The following is a 16,448-nucleotide window of genomic DNA, read 5'->3' on the forward strand; positions in this document are numbered from 1 at the left end:
GAGAGTCTTTGTGGAAGGGTCTTGATTAGTCTTCTTAGCTACTGCTTTGAATGGATCTGTAATCAAAGAGACAGTCAAAAGGCACACGGGGCCCCATGCGCAGGCCCTTCGATGCCTAAGTCAGACACTGTTGTTTGGAAGAAAATATGCAAAGATGCAGATGAAATGTGAGTTATATGTTAGTTGTGGGTCTTTGGGGGAGTGACCTCTCGCTGGGTAGAACATAGTTTAGAGTCTAAGTCTTCACAACTAATAACTAAGGTCTCAGAGAAAAGGTGTGAGCCTAGACAGGTTGCCGAAAATCCTTTTTCCATGGAATGGGCATATATTTATAGAAATTTTTTGGGGTCCATAGATGAAAGTCTTCGGACTCTTTGTGACGATACATCAAATAAGGCTAGAGGGCCTGGAGATGTCTTGGGGGTGAAAGTGCCTCGATGAGTGTCTCCAGGTGGAGCCGAAGAGTCTTCGGAGCCACCAAGTAACTTTGGCATAGATGACTCTGAGGGAGTCTTGGGGGCTATGCAAAGTAAGAGGCTCGACCATCTCGGAGACTCTTCGAAGGCTCCAGGGGACTCTCGCCCCAGGAGACTCTCTAAGGTCTCTAGAGTTAGCGGGATACTCCTTAGAACTTAGGATTTTTTTTTTTTTGGAATTTTCTAGGGCACCCCACAACAACACCCAATAAGAGCAACCCTCAGGCAGATCTACCAAGTCTCAGACATGATTGGAATACATAGAATCCATTTTTGATTTTATAGCCTTATGTCATTTCTAAGAATCGATATCGCATATCGCCTTATCATAGCTAGTAAGATCAACCAATTGATCACTATCCCTATACAAGAACAATTCATGTATCGCCTCCACTGTTAGTCCATACCAACATTATGGAAGATGGGATACTTTACTGGACCTACAAGGAACCTATGGAATGACATCCTGATTGGTAATAGCTTGCTTAGTCATCTAATTAAGGATTTGTGGTGTGGAAGACTCTTCTTTCAATTCTATTTTCTTCCTTATACCCCTTTCTTGGATAAATTGTTTTTCCAAAAAAGAGGCATGTATGCTGATCAAGATTCTTTGATCATCAGGAAAATAGATATTGTAGTCTAAACTATCTTTAGGATACCCTACAAATATTCATTTCTTAGATCTGGGTTCCAACTTTTCTATTTTTAGTTTCTTGACAAACACCGGGTAACCCCAAATCTTAACATGCTTAAGACTCAGTCGTCTTCCATAGCATATCTCATATGGAGTTGTCTTAATTGATTTAGTTGGTACCTGGTTTAAAGATAAGTTGTAGTATGAAGGGTATCCCTACAACAAAATTGGTAAATCTGAGTAATTGATCATAGAATGCACCATGTCTAATAGGGTATGATTTTTACATTCTGCCACACCATTAAGTTGTGGTGTATGAGGGGGGCGCCAACTGTGATGCTATACCACTCCTTAAGATAATAGAGAAATTCAATATTAAAGTATTCTCCTCCTTGATCTGATCGAAAATTTTTAATACTTTTTCTTGTTTTGTTTTCTAATTCAATTTTTAATTATTTGAACTTTTTAAAGACTTCAGACTTATACTTTATTAATTACATGTAACCATACGTAGATAAATCATCAGTAAAGGTCATAAAGTAGACATAACCACCTTGAGCTATAACATTTATTAGCCCACATACATCAGTATGTATTAATCCAAGCAACTCTGTAGTCCTTTCCCCTTGTCCAACAAAAGAAGACTTAGTCATTTTCTCAAGAATACAAGACTTACAAGTTAGCCTAGGTTCAAAACTGAAAATTTTAATTATGCCAAATTGAGCCAATTTAGCTATTCTATTCTCATTTATATGATCGAGTGTAAGGTGCTAAAAATGCATATGATTAGTTTCATTATCTAGAACATTTCTTTTTTTGTATGGTCTTAGCAACTATTTGCTGAACTTACCCACTTTCATGTGTTTCTAGAAAATAAAGATCGTTCACCATCACAACTTTGCTAACACATTTATAACAATAATAAATGTAATAACAATTGTTAGCAAACAAGAATTCATAATTCTCCTATACAAGCTTAGGAATGGACACTACATTCCTTATAGCATGAGGTATAAGTAAACATTCATTTAAATTCAATACATGACTTGAGGGAAACTATAGAAAAGTAGTTCCTATGGTTGTTGTAGTAAGCATTCCTCCATTTCCAACCCTCAAAACCACTCCCCACACTTCCCAAGTGTCTTATTTCGATGGAGATCCTGTGAAGATAAATATATATGAGATGTAGCACCAAAATCAACAATCCATGAAGTAGGGTACTGATCAATTGTGAGATTGATTTCAATAACAAATAAGGAAGAAGAAATACCTTGACCTCTTCTTTTGTCAAAAGTGTTAGATATGAATAGCAATGGCACCAACACCAAGAGGGGGGTTAATTGGGTTGTTTTTAAAAAAAATGATTAACCTTGAAAATCCTTTTGATGAAAAATGAGATTTTAGTGAAAGTGAGGATTAATGAAATGCTTGGAACAATAAATGAAACAAAGAGCACAAGAAAATAAGAGACACACCGATGTATAGTGGTTCGGCTTAAACCAAGCCTTATCCACTACCTTAGCTCCTCACTAAGGATTTTTCAATCAATCCACTAAAAACCTCCTATCTCTCCGGATAGGCCCTCTAGCAACAAGCTAGGAGATTATAACCTCTTGCTTAGACAAGCAAGCCCTCTAGCACCAAGCTAGGTATTTTAACCCCTTGCTTCAACAAGCAAGTCCTCTAGCACAACAAACTAGGAAAACCAAGAATAATACAAAAGGAGAGGATCTAAGAGTAGACACTCTTAGTTACAAGATCTCTCAATAGAAATACAAGGCTTGAACAAAATAATACAAATGATAATCAAAGCCTTTAGAGAGAAAAATGAAGCACAAATGAAACAATTATGCTCTTGAAAGAATGAACACTTGTAAGCTTGAAATTAATCCTCTTGGTTGTTTTGAATCACCCATTTGATCTCTATTTATAGAGCATTTCAAGGCCATTCAAAAATATAATTGTTGGAGACTTGAAAAGTGGAGAATCTAGCTGTTGGAAGCTGTCTGTGACATAAACTGTCAACATTTGATGAAGAATTGTCGACAATATTGAAGAACTGTCGACATTTTTGATGTAGGAATTGTCGACATTTAGATACAGAGAGCAATATTTGAAATTATCGACAGTTTCTATTAAACTGTCGATATTTTTATAAAAACTGTCGACATCTTGAAACAAACTATTGACAGTTTTCCAAGATAAAAATTCATTGCTTTGATGATACAATCCACAACATATTTACATTTAAGTAAATGTCCTCATTTTATTTTATTTATATTTTACCTTCTATTTACTTTAATACATAAATGTAAATAAGAAAGTACTCCCCATTTGGATTCAATAAAAATATCTAAAAAATCAAAAACCAAAATAATAAAAAAGTAGAATTTGGTTTTTAGTATAAATTTAGGATTTTGCGATTTTATCACCTCCAAGATATACACTTTTTATTTCTTGAAAAATTCGTTAAAAATCATTTTAACACCAATTAATGTTAGCTATTGAAATACCGGGAAATAAGTTTTCAAAATGAAAACATTTTCATATATGTCTCCTTATAATGTACTAATCTTCCAGACTTAAAAAAAATTATAGATCATTCGGTTTTCATTTCACATAAGTACTTGAAATTGATTTTTGTTGAAAACCATAAACTTGACTCGATACTTGGGGATCAAAACCAAATGATGTTTTTCATCATCAAAACTAATCACAAGTGTAAAACATCAAAAAGTAACATTTACCTTTACCTGCTACCTTCTTACCCTTCAACTTAGTCTTACCAATGTCCCTCTGTAGCCCAAGAACCTTTATTTTCGTTTTCTTTGATTTATTTTTCTTCTTGGAAGAAGACAAAGCCACAACAAGAACTCTTTATTTGCCCTTTCCTCACATTTGTGACTATGTTGTTGTTAACATGTTTAACAACTCAAGGAGTGAGCAATCAATTTTATTTATATAAAAATAAGTTCTAAACAAGTAGAAAAATCTAGCAACAATTGCAAGTTAAGATCAATCCTAAGATAAGGATCCATGGGGAAATTCATCATATCAAGTTGACCAATCCAATTGGTCATGTTGATAGCATCATCTCCCACGTCGAACCTTTCCATCATCTTAGCCTGAAATAGCCACTTCGATATCTCATATAGCTATCCGATTATGCTAGCTATAAAGGTCCCTAAGATTCCAAATCATGCTCCCAACATTAGGCATATTCTCATGTTGACGCTATAAGTTATTGGACATAGAGGCTAGAATATAGTTACGGGCTCGTAAGTCATGATCCTTTAAAATCTCCCAAGTGTACCGCATCTAATTAGTCACATCATCAGATATAGACTTAGGGAGACAAAGGTATAAGACATCATCGATCTTTTCCATACTAAGCACTATTTTTAAATTTCAGAACTAGTTTGAAAAATTTGGGCCAGTAAGCCTATTACTATCCAAAATACATGTGAGCGGATTCAAATTGCCTACCAATTATACTGTAGAAAATAAAGAGATTATTAGTTGATATATGTAACATCCCGAAAATTTGGGAAATAAATAATGATTATTAATTTTGGTGTTTGACGTCATCATTGAGTAATTGAGAAATTGAGAGACAATATTTATTTATATTATTTTGAGAAAATAAGTAAATAAGGTAATTATTAATTCTCGCATCTATGGAAATTATTGGTTAATTGTGAGTTTAAAGAAAATAGTAATTTATTTGAGCATTTGAAAATTTAAGGAAAATAATTGTTTATTAGGGAGTATTTAGGAAAATAATAAAATAAATTAAATGGGTGAAATTTTGGAAATGTCAGGGTGTAAGTGAAATTAGAAAGAAATGGGAATTGGGCAAGAGTGCAAGGAAGAGAAGAAACGGCCGTGTAAAGGCAAGCTTTTAACCCTCTTCTCGTATTTTATCATCTCCCTTACTTTAATTCGACACCTAGCCTTATTTGTTGAGTTATTATTCATTTGTTTTAATTTAAATTAAATTCGAGACTTCTAGAATTTTATTCGTTGTGAGCCTATGGGGGTTTGTACCACCCCCACTCCTTTTGGGAATGATGCTGAACCAGCTTGGGGACTAGGTTCCTAGACGTGCGGGTTTATTTACAGTTTTTCTCGAATTTATTTACGGTTCGATTAGAGCTATCGAGCAGTAGGGCAGGGGTCAGTTGTTGGTGACATTGGGGTAGACTATTGTACGACCCTGAGGTGGACCGTCAGATGGACACTCCTAGTCACTAGCCGCTGACCAGTGCCGGGCACTGCTGACTAGCTTTGCCAGTATGTGATTTATTGCACGTTTAAATTCATTATATTACTGTTCATGAGTTGATATGCACATGGGTACGAGCTGCATGTTGGGTTTATCATGATTTGGTTATGCTTGGTCATAGACATTCTAGTTTGGTTATGATGCATCCAGCACGGGCATATGCATCGCGTGTGGTTTACTATATGGGCGGAGCATGGCCTGATGCCTGGATGTATGGGCGCCTTGTATCACGTTGATACTCATTACGCCATTGCATTTTATATGCATTGCATGGTTACTGGTAGTATTTAGTTCTCGGACGGAAGTACCGTTCCAAGGGAGCCTCTGGCATGGCAAGGGAGTCAGCTTCTAGCGGCGGAGTCGGTATGGTGTACAGGCAGTCCCATTTGTCCCAGTCAACTCTAATGTCTGAGTAGGATTTACTCTATTATTTTTACTGTGCTAGGTCTTTCCTCGAGTCTCGTGTATGTCGACATAGGAGTCTGTATTTATTTATTTATCATGTGACCGCTGTAATAGCGGGGTACCCGTAGTGCATGCATGTGTTTAGCTTCATTTCCGCTGTTCTTATTTTTGCGTATGCATGCCAGGGTAGTTTTTGTCTTGTGTCTCATTCTTTTTCTCCTCCCGTAGACGCTCCCTTTCGGGTAGTCCGGGCAGTTGGGGATATCCGGGCGGGGGTGCTTACAATGTTGGTATCAGATTTGTGGGATGAGTTCCTGTACACCAGGATTGTCGGGTAGAGTTAGGAAGGTCTAGGTGATCAAGTAGAGTCAGGCTGCGTTAAGTTGAGTTTGCTAATTCGCGTGAGAGACTGTGTCCCAATTTATGTTCGTACAGGGGTGATAAGTGCACGTTAGGATGGGACCGTGAGGAGGTATAAATGAGATTTATTTAGGACTTGTGCTTGCCCTAGGTGTTTAGCTAAGAGGTTGGTTTAGTCGTAATTTATTTGCCTGATACTTGGTGTTGTATGTAGATTTTGAGTGTTCCCAATGGAACCCGGTGGACTAGATCCTAGTGTACCCCTACCTAATCCGAATAACCTTCCAGCAACTGGATCTAAGTTTCTATAAGGAATCTTGTTCTTAGGTTGTGACTAGGAAGAGGGTAAGGTGTTCCTAGATAGATGTATGCTTAGTATAGTATAGGTTTGTATTGAGATACCCCCGTATGGATCCATGTTTTCTTGGCTTGATATTTGATTTTATATGCAGGTTATAGGGTATATTGTTATCCGATATGGATCTAGGTGGACCAAGTTCTAGGATGCCAGACCCGGATCAGGGGGCTTGTGTATGCATTTTCTTTTGGTTGTTAGTATGGATGTAAATAGTTGTTATATAGGATCTATGTAACATAAAGAATAAGTGTTTTGTGTAAACCCTCATGATGTGTATATGGTTATTTTAGTGTGAAATAAAGCTTTGAACTGATATATGGCGCTTGTTCGTGAGGCGTGCCTAGGGTGAACTAGGACATGGGATCATTGTCTGAAGGAATTGTGTATGTGGAGCTACGGTTCATAATGCTCATCTAGCATGGTTTCGGGTACAGTAGAGTGTTAGTCTTTATGACGGTAAGTGTAAGGTGTGAATAGATAAGGTGCATGATCACGTGTGAGTGGACGTGATGCATGATGTTACTGTGACCTGTCAAGTCACTCTTATTGATAGGTGTGCATGTAATTAAGCTTATGGGTAATCGTGAAGGAAATGAGGGAGGCAGTAGCGAGTCACAGCAGGTAGTTGACTGTGGGTGAGAGAGTTGTTGACTGATCGCGAACGGTCATCTGTTCTCTTCCTAATTGTCAATTTCTTTGCTGGGAGCTCGGTATCTGTTGTGGGTGGTAATGAAGAATTACATGTTAGATGTGTGTTGGTACGCGTATGAGGATTTGGGTAAATAAAATGTGATATCGAGTTAATAATGGTATTAGAATTGGAAATTTTGTACCTGAAAATCCTAATTGTGATTCGAGAATGACTGTCGTGTGACACTTGGACATTCCTTCGGATGTAGAATAGGCACTGTATAAGTAATGAAATCGAATTAGGTTCATGATGGTTTCCAATTGTTAAAAATTTAGATTTCTGGTCTAACTTTGAGTGGGAGTTATCGCCTCGGTGACTCGTGTGGATGGGTTTTAAGAAAATGAGTAGATTAATTGATCGAGACCTACTGGATGAAGTAGGCAGTTTACTCGAGACAGTTATTAATGGTTGTGTTGATAATGGAAACTTAGAGGTGTTGGGCTCAAGCGAGTGTAGAGCTTATGTCGGAACATGAGGGTATACTCAAGTGTATGTCTGGGAAGGGTTACCTTCTAAGCTGGAGACCGAGACTAGCAATGGATTATTGTTTGGGTTCATTAATAATCAAGCTTGACCAAGGGTGTTCCTTAGGATGTTCCTTAGGGTATTCCTTGTGACCAAGTTTGGGGTAAAATAGTCCATCTGATTATGTTTGAGGTGGCTAACATACTGGTGACACTTATGGACCATATGGGTTGAGCATCCCGAGCATTTTTGGTTAAAATTTGGCTTTGGTCTCATTGGTGTTGTACGAGTTTAGCTATTGGCGGGGTTGTGGGTGGACTCCTGAGGTGTAGACCGTGAGGGAAAGGATCACTATGGGTCGTCCCAGTTTCATCGATCTGCCTGCTATTTGTGTGGCCAGTCTGGCCATATGTGATGAATTGTCCGCAGACATTGGGGACGGTTGTTGGTCTGATGATCGTTTTCTTTCGGTCTGACTAGAAAGAGGTCAAAGCGAGTAACTGTAAACCACCGCCATAGCTTGATGAGCAGAGGTGGAGGATAAGGTGAAGGGTTGGTAGTTATAGAATGAATCGTAGTAGGGATCCACAATTGGGTAAGTCAATTCCTAGAAGGGGAGATCGGGTGACATTTTAGATCCCAAGCATACGCGACAAATTGTGGGAGTAAGTACTACTGAGAAAATGCTGTGTATCTGGTTAAGAATCAGTTGAAAAAGTCAGACTAAAGGATATTGCTGTTGAATTCTTGGTTAAGGATGTCGTATCGTTCCCATGTTCTTGTGCGTCGTAAGTACGTGGCAGGTTTAGGTCACGTTATCGAGTATTAGCTTCTCGACATGCAAGAGGATGGCCCCACTCCTATAGAGGTTTGTGGGGCGAATCGGTTTATTATTGGGATTGAATACCTTTGAACTTTGAGCTTACCTTTAGGTTGATATGTGGTCGAGATAGCTTTGGGGACCGATTGAGTTATGATGTTGTAATAGGCAAACCACGTCGGTGCGTGTAATATGATGGATGACGTTCGTTAAGTCGGTTAAGGTATTAGTGGTCATAACGTGCTCCAAGTGAAGTGATAGATTAGGGAGCTGTGCTAGTATATTAAATCAAGGAGGATGTGTAGTAGACTTTGACTTGTGGGAACTGGAAAATGATTATATGGAAGGTCCTGGAGAATATGTTAGGTAATTCACAAGCGGTGTAAATGTATCTTGAGGACATGGACTGAACGCGAATTTCGAGGACGAAATTCTTTTAAGGAGGGGAGGATTGTAACATCCCGAAAATTTGAGAAATAAATAATGATTATTAATTTTGGTGTTTGACGTCATCATCGAGTAATTGAGAAATTGAGAGACAATATTTATTTATGTTATTTTGAGAAAATAAGTAAATAAGGTAATTATTAATTCTTGCATCTATGGAAATTATTGGTTAATTGTGAGTTTAAAGAAAATAGTAATTTATTTGAGCATTTGAAAATTTAAGGAAAATAATTGTTTATTAGGGAGTATTTAGGAAAATAATAAAATAAATTAAATGGGTGAAATTTTGGAAATGTCAGGGTGTAAGTGAAATTAGAAAGAAATGGGAATTGGGCGAGAGTGCAAGGAAGAGAAGAAACGGCCGTGTAAAGGCAAGCTCTTAACCCTCTCCTCGTGTTCTTTAATTCTTGTGAGAGACTTCTTAGTTTCTCGTATTTTATCATCTCCCTTACTTTAATTCAGCACCTAGCCTTATTTGTTGAGTTATTATTCATTTGTTTTAATTTAAATTAAATCCTAGACTTCTAGAATTTTATTCGTTGTGAGCCTATGGGGGTTTGTACCACCCCCACTCCTTTTGGGAATGATGCTGAACCAGCTTGGGGACTAAGTTCCTAGACGTGCGGGTTTATTTACGATTTTATCGGGTTTATTTACAGTTTTTCTTGAATTTATTTATGGTTCGATTAGAGCAATCGAGCAGTAGGGCAGGGGTCAGTTGTTGGTGACATTGGGGTAGACTATTGTACGGCCCTGAGGTGAACCGTCGGGTGGACACTCATAGTCATTGGCCGCTGACCGGTGCTGGGCACTACTGACTAGCTCTGCCAGTATGTGATTTATCGCACGTTTAGATTCATTATATTATTGTTCATGATTTGATATGCACATGGGTACGGGCTACATGTTGGGTTTATCATGATTTGGTTATGCTTAGTCACCGACATTCTAGTTTGGTTATGATGCATCTAGCACGGGCATATGCATCGCGTGTGGTTTACTATATGGGCGGAGCATGGCCTGATGCCTTGATGTATGGGCGCCTTGTATCACGTTGATGCTCATTACGCCATTGCATTTTATATGCATTGCATGGTTACTGGTAGTATTTAGTTCTCGGACGGGAGTACCGTTCCGAGGGAGCCTCTGGCTCGGGTGTCGAGAGTACTGACATGGACGGGTGACGGGAGTACCGACCCGGAACAACGTGCGCAGGTTTGTTGGAGATACATGTTGCCTTTCAAGGCAGCGATAGGTTGGTATGGGACTTGGGTGCCAGGTGTCTTGTGTGGGCCCCAAGGACCAGTATATGCTTTTATTATGCTATCCTATTGTGTTGTAGCGTCTCATGGCTTGTGTGTACCTGGGGGTTTATCTTGGGGAGAGTTTTCTGGATATGTTCATCTTTCAGCCTTTCTTTCTTTATGCTTACCAAGTCTCTTGACTCACTTTGCTGTCCATCATTCCAGGTAGTGCCAGCGTCGGCCATGGCAAGGGAGTCAGCTTCTAGCGGCGGAGTTGGTATGGTGTACAGGCAGTCCCGTTTGTCCCGGTCAACTCTGATGTCTGAGTAGGATTTACTCTATTATTCTTACTGTGCTAGGTTTTTCCTCGAGTCTCGTGTATGTCGGCACAGGAGTCTGTATTTATTTATTTATCATGTGACCGCTGTAATAACGGGGTACCCGTAGTGCATGCATGTGTTTAGCTTCGTTTCCGCTGTTCTTATTTTTGCGTATGCATGCCAAGGTAGTTTTTGTCTTGTGTCTCATTCTTTTTCTCCTCCCGTAGGTGCTCCCGTTCGGGTAGTCCGGGTGGTTGGGGATATCCAGGCGGGAGTGCTTACAATATATCTTTGAAAAAAATATCATTTAATTAAGGATTTTAAATTAAATGGTTATTTCCATTGAATTTTTCAAATTTTGCACTTCCTAAGCAGAAGACGTGAACCCGTTAGGATTCAATAACAGATGATCGAATTCTTTTTCATAAGAGCACCTCTCACTTAAAAATTATTGAAACACCCACATAATTGAGAAGGTAACAACTTGCCACCATATCAGATGTGGGTCTCGATCCTTAGCCTCTAAGCTAACAAAAACCTCACCTAATAGTTATTGGTTGCTTAAGCTAATTAGATCCCACCCATTGTCATGGCTAAATGCAATGATTTGAACACATCAAACGTCAACTAATAGTTATTGGTCAAATGTGTATCATTTAACGCCACTCTATCATATGGTTTAAATAGGTGGAAACAAACATTCTTTCATGAAATGCGCCTTAATAGTTATTGAGAGCACCCAATCAGATTGATGCACCTCTACAATAGTGGAAGGCTATGATGAATTAGATTCATTGTTTAAATCTAATATTAATTTGCACATGGGAAGATTTTCGAGCTTCTAAATACAGTTCTCGTAGTTCCATTCATCCATTCAATCATACATCATATGTAAGATAAAACAAATGAATAAATTACGACTAAACCCAAGCCTCAAGATCTAATCCACGCTTTATTAATAAACCACATCAAATGCTTCTTGAATCCTCTCAACATTTTCAGCTTTTTATCTATAGAATCCATCAACTCTTGATGTCTTCCTCCACATTGACTCTTTGAAGCCCATCTTCATTTACAACTTTACTTTTGTAAAACAAAGACTAAAAAGAAGCTATTAAGACATATGCATCATTTACAGACCCGAATGAAAGAATAATTACATATTAATCAAATTAATATGAAGCCCTATTTACTCATATCAAACCATTATGCATTCAAGTTTGAGTAATAAACATGCTCATGTCAAGAATTAATTTTTCGAGCATCTACATCTCATGTCAAATATGTTTATACTACTGTTCAATGTAAACTAATTACTCATCTAGCATTAAATAGTATATTCTGTGTCTAGTAATGCATAACAACATGAACTGTGAACCGGTTTATCATAACTATCGACCGATTTTAAGCTTTTAAGAAAAACTATTGACTTGCTTATAAACAGGTTAACTGGTTTTGAACTTTCATGAAAAATGATCGACTATTGTTGTAAAATGTTGACAATTATTGCTTCTTGCACACAACGGAGAGATTGAACACTTGCAAAACTTGACACAAACAAACTTGCATATGTATTAAACACCAAGTCGAGGCTTTGATACCACTGTTGGAAGTGTCATATGCATGTGTTTGTAATTTTAAAAATTTTCTCATCAAAGATATGTAATAGAATTCTAGGCAATCTATATGCAACTTGGATGTTTAAACAATGCAATAACATATCACATGTATTTAAATGAATGTGTACTTGAAGGTCCAATGTCAAGTCGATGTAGAAACTATTTCAACATTGAGACTGAATCATCTTCAAGTTGTGGAGGCCCTGAATCGCCCACACCAAGCAAGTTTTCAAGACCTAGCTTAATGCTTGAGTCAAATCAAGCTTATAGGAAGCAAAAAGAAGGAGAGAAGAAAAAGATATAGAGCACGAGCAGAAGAAACTAAGAGGATAATCTACAAACCGATGCAAAACCCATTTTTTTTTTAAATCTCTCCCTCTAATCAGCCAATTTGGAGGCCCAATACACTACAAAAAAAAACTAGCATTTAGCGGCGATTTTTTTTGCATTTAGCGGCAGTTTTCAAAACCGCTGCAAATACAGCCATCGTGCAGCATTTAGCGGTAGTTTTTAGCAACTACTGGTATAACTGTCACTAAGTGATATTTTTAGTGGTGGTTTGAAAACCACTGTTAAAATTAATTGAATTACAAAAAATAATTTAACGACAATTTTGGTAATTTTTTTCGGTGGTTTTGAAACTGCCGCTGTTTCTCGCACGCGGGCAAAAATAGCTCGTGCACGTGAGGCTTGCCCATCGTGCCTGCTGGAATTTATTCCAGCAAATGCCTTTCCCAAGTTTCGATCCCATGACCTGCCGTACGCGCGTGCAGGCACGAAGCCAGCTTGTAATATACTCGTGCATATTAATTATAAAGCAACCGAACCGCTATTTTTAAGAATTTCCTTTGCACCCACAAACTCAAGTTTTTGAAAATTACACTGAACCCCAAATTAAATAAAATAAAAAATAATTTTATTTTTTATTGAATTGAATTAAATTAAATTAATTAATTGAACTCTCAAAACACCTAAAAAAGAGTTAACATATTAAATTAATTAATTGAACATAAAATGTTTTAAACTAATTAATTAAATTAAATAAATTAATTGATATAAATAAATTAATTGATTAAAAAATAAAAAAATTAGATTATTTTGTAAAATTTAATTTAATTTAATTTTTAAATTATTAATTTTTTTTTGAAATTTAATTTTTTATTTTTTTATTGCTGAATTTTGTAGCGGTTGATTAAAACTGCCGTGAAATTTATTTTTGAATTTTTTTATTAATGAATTTTGAGGCAGTTTTGACAAAATCGCCGCTAAATTTAATTTTTTTATTAATGAATTTGGCGGCGGTTTGGCAAAATCGCCGCTAAATTTAATTTTTTATTTTTTTATTGCTGTGTTTTGCAGAGGTTGATTAAAACCGCTACAAAATTTATTTTTGAATTTTTTTATTAATGAATTTTGTGGTGGTTTTGACAAAATCGTCGCTAAATTTAATTTTTTATTTTTTTTGTCCTGAATTTTGTGGCGATTGTTTAAAATCGCTCCTAAATTTAATTTTATAATTTTAAATAAACCGTCGCAAAATGTTGGATAAACCGCCGTAAAAAATATATTTTGCGACGATTTCGAAAACTGTCGCAAAAAATCCATTTTTTTGTAGTGATAGAAGACCAAGGAGTGGCCTCAAGCATACCCTACAAACTGCCATGTATTAGCTACTTACATGGAAGAAATGATTTCTCCTGAAGCTTCCACAAGCGATTTGTGACACAAAACGGTCAACCATTTTCCAACTCTTTGGAAAACCAATTGACATTTTCATATGGATGATCAATTGTTTTCTCACTATATAGAAAATTGGTCAATAATCTCCTGAAATAGGTTGACTGTTTTGACATGTATGCTTCATGGTCCTTCATCTAGCTACATATAGTTTGTTAACACTTAACAAACATCGCCATTAACACTTAATGACATATTAAGACCCACCATTAACAATTAATAGTGTCAAGAACAGAACAAGTGCAAAAATCTGGTTTCAAACTCTACATTTTCTAGTGCGTGACTTTCTAGGTTCACCGCCTAGTAACGAACAAATAACATCAAACCCCTTTGATGCAGGTTGAACAATTTGATCCATTCCTAGAATCTTTCCATCTTCTCAAGATGTTCTAATAGTTCTAAGTAGCACATAGCAATGACCCAAAGCAATTTAAGAGGCAATGAACTCTATTCATATGTGAACCTATTACAGTTGAACGATTATTGTGTAATACAATCTTTCCATCACTTAACGTTCCAATCAAGCGAGGGCCATGGAGTGATAAACTCACAAACCCAATAACTATGTGTCCAATCTCATTAATGTGACTAAATTACATATCAAGAAACTCCTTTTCTGATCATTCATATTGCCTTTGCCAAGTACTTTCTTGTCACACTAACAATAGACCACATAGGATGTTCACCTCAACTTAATGAGGGTGACAGATCCTATCCACAAACACTTGCCTCCATGCACTAGTAATACAAGACCACAAAAGATGAACGTACATACCTTGTAATTGGATGGTTTGGTGCATCATCAAATCTCTCACACTGGTACACAATACAACTGCGTCGCTTCAAGTCAAATGATTAGTTACACAATCACAGATTGATGACAAGATCAATATCCATCATGCCATGTGATTTGTCATCAATGTCACGTTCGATGCGTTGTTCTCTAAGAACCATCCATGAGTTTACTATAAACATCTCATGCTCTATGGTATGTGACTCAACACCATATCCATTAGTATCTCATAATAATCAAGGTAGTAAACTTATGTGCTAGTGCATAATTGATTAATCAGAGTCCCTGTATGAAAAATCTAAGAACTAGGAATATTTAAGAGATCCGTTATCAGAGAATCTCATCACATATATATTTTTAATGCCTTAAGAATGAAATCTCAAACAAGATACCTAGGGAATCATTCATACAAAAACTTGAGAGTAAAAATAATGAAAACTTGCCATTATTATTAATATACAAATATACGTCATATGATTTACATCCCAATCAATATCATCTAAATCTAACATTAAGGCACATTAATAACAGTTCCTTTTCTTGAAAATCCCTTACCAATTTTTGTATTTTCTTTGGATCTGCTTTGATCTCCTAGAAAATGAAGAAACAATAAATAATTTCCCATTCTTTTGCAGAAGAGAATACCATAGTATGGCAGTCATGGTGTGTGAATTACTATGGATTTCTTATTTGTTGCGAGCATTTCAGATCTCACTTTTCCTTCCAATGCCTTTTCATTGTGATAGCCAAGTTGCTATTCACATTGCTACAAATTCAGTCTTCCATGAACGTACCAAGCACTTGGATATTAATTGTCATCTTGTTCATGAACAATTGAAGAGTGATTTTATTCAGCATGTTTTCTCGACTAATCAACTTGCGGACATTTTCACAAAACCACTGGATTCTTCTAAGCATCATTTCCTCATTTTCAAGGTGGGATTGTTGGAACCCCAGTCTCCAACTTGGGGGGGCGTGAAAGTATGTTAGTCGAGTAGAGAGTATATTACTCAAGTAATCTCTTTACTGTTAGTTTTTTTATTTTGTTAGTTTGTTGTTAATTTGTTATTGTAAAGTTATAACAACTGTGCAAGTTGTTCTATCTTGTATAAATATTGATTTAGCACTAGATATGAGTTGAGAAAAATAACATTATTTGTTTCTCTAGTTTTTGTCACGTTTTTTTTTTTTTTGAACTGTTCTTTAGTTAGTGAGGAATCAAACCTCTTTATAGGCTCCCAATATCGTATTTCCGTGCAAACTTCGGCTCCACTCGTAGCATTAGCAGACAAAATTTGGGCTTTGGCTTTTCAACATCCTAGGTGGGAGGGAGAGAGAAATAGAGAGGGACAGGGAGGAGAAAGAGGAAGGACAGGTGGTCGTCATTGTCATTGTCATCGCCATCGCCAAAAAAATTCAATGACGCTTAGACTGTTTGTGTTAAAACTTATAACCCCAAGTCAAAAGTGCATACGTGCCCTCACAACCCCACCCTGAACATACTTGCTGTGAATTGGATTAGTGATGGTGTACCTTGAAATGGTGTTCACACGTTGTGAAATCTGTGGGGCGGATCATTTTACGTTGGATTGCCCACTTACTTCTGTCGGATTTGAGTTTGAGTTATAAACTTCTATCTACAATTTGTGTACGTATAATGCAGTCTTTGAACTATGAACTATATATGAAAATTGATATTTGTGCGGGGGGGTTGGGCCAAATTTGTGCTCCGAGAATATTGAATTTATTTAAAATACAAAATTTAATTAAACATATTCAGCAAAAGAGCAAAGT

This window comes from Diospyros lotus, chromosome 10, assembly GCF_014633365.1.
Source record: "Diospyros lotus cultivar Yz01 chromosome 10, ASM1463336v1, whole genome shotgun sequence".
NCBI lineage: Eukaryota > Viridiplantae > Streptophyta > Magnoliopsida > Ericales > Ebenaceae > Diospyros > Diospyros lotus.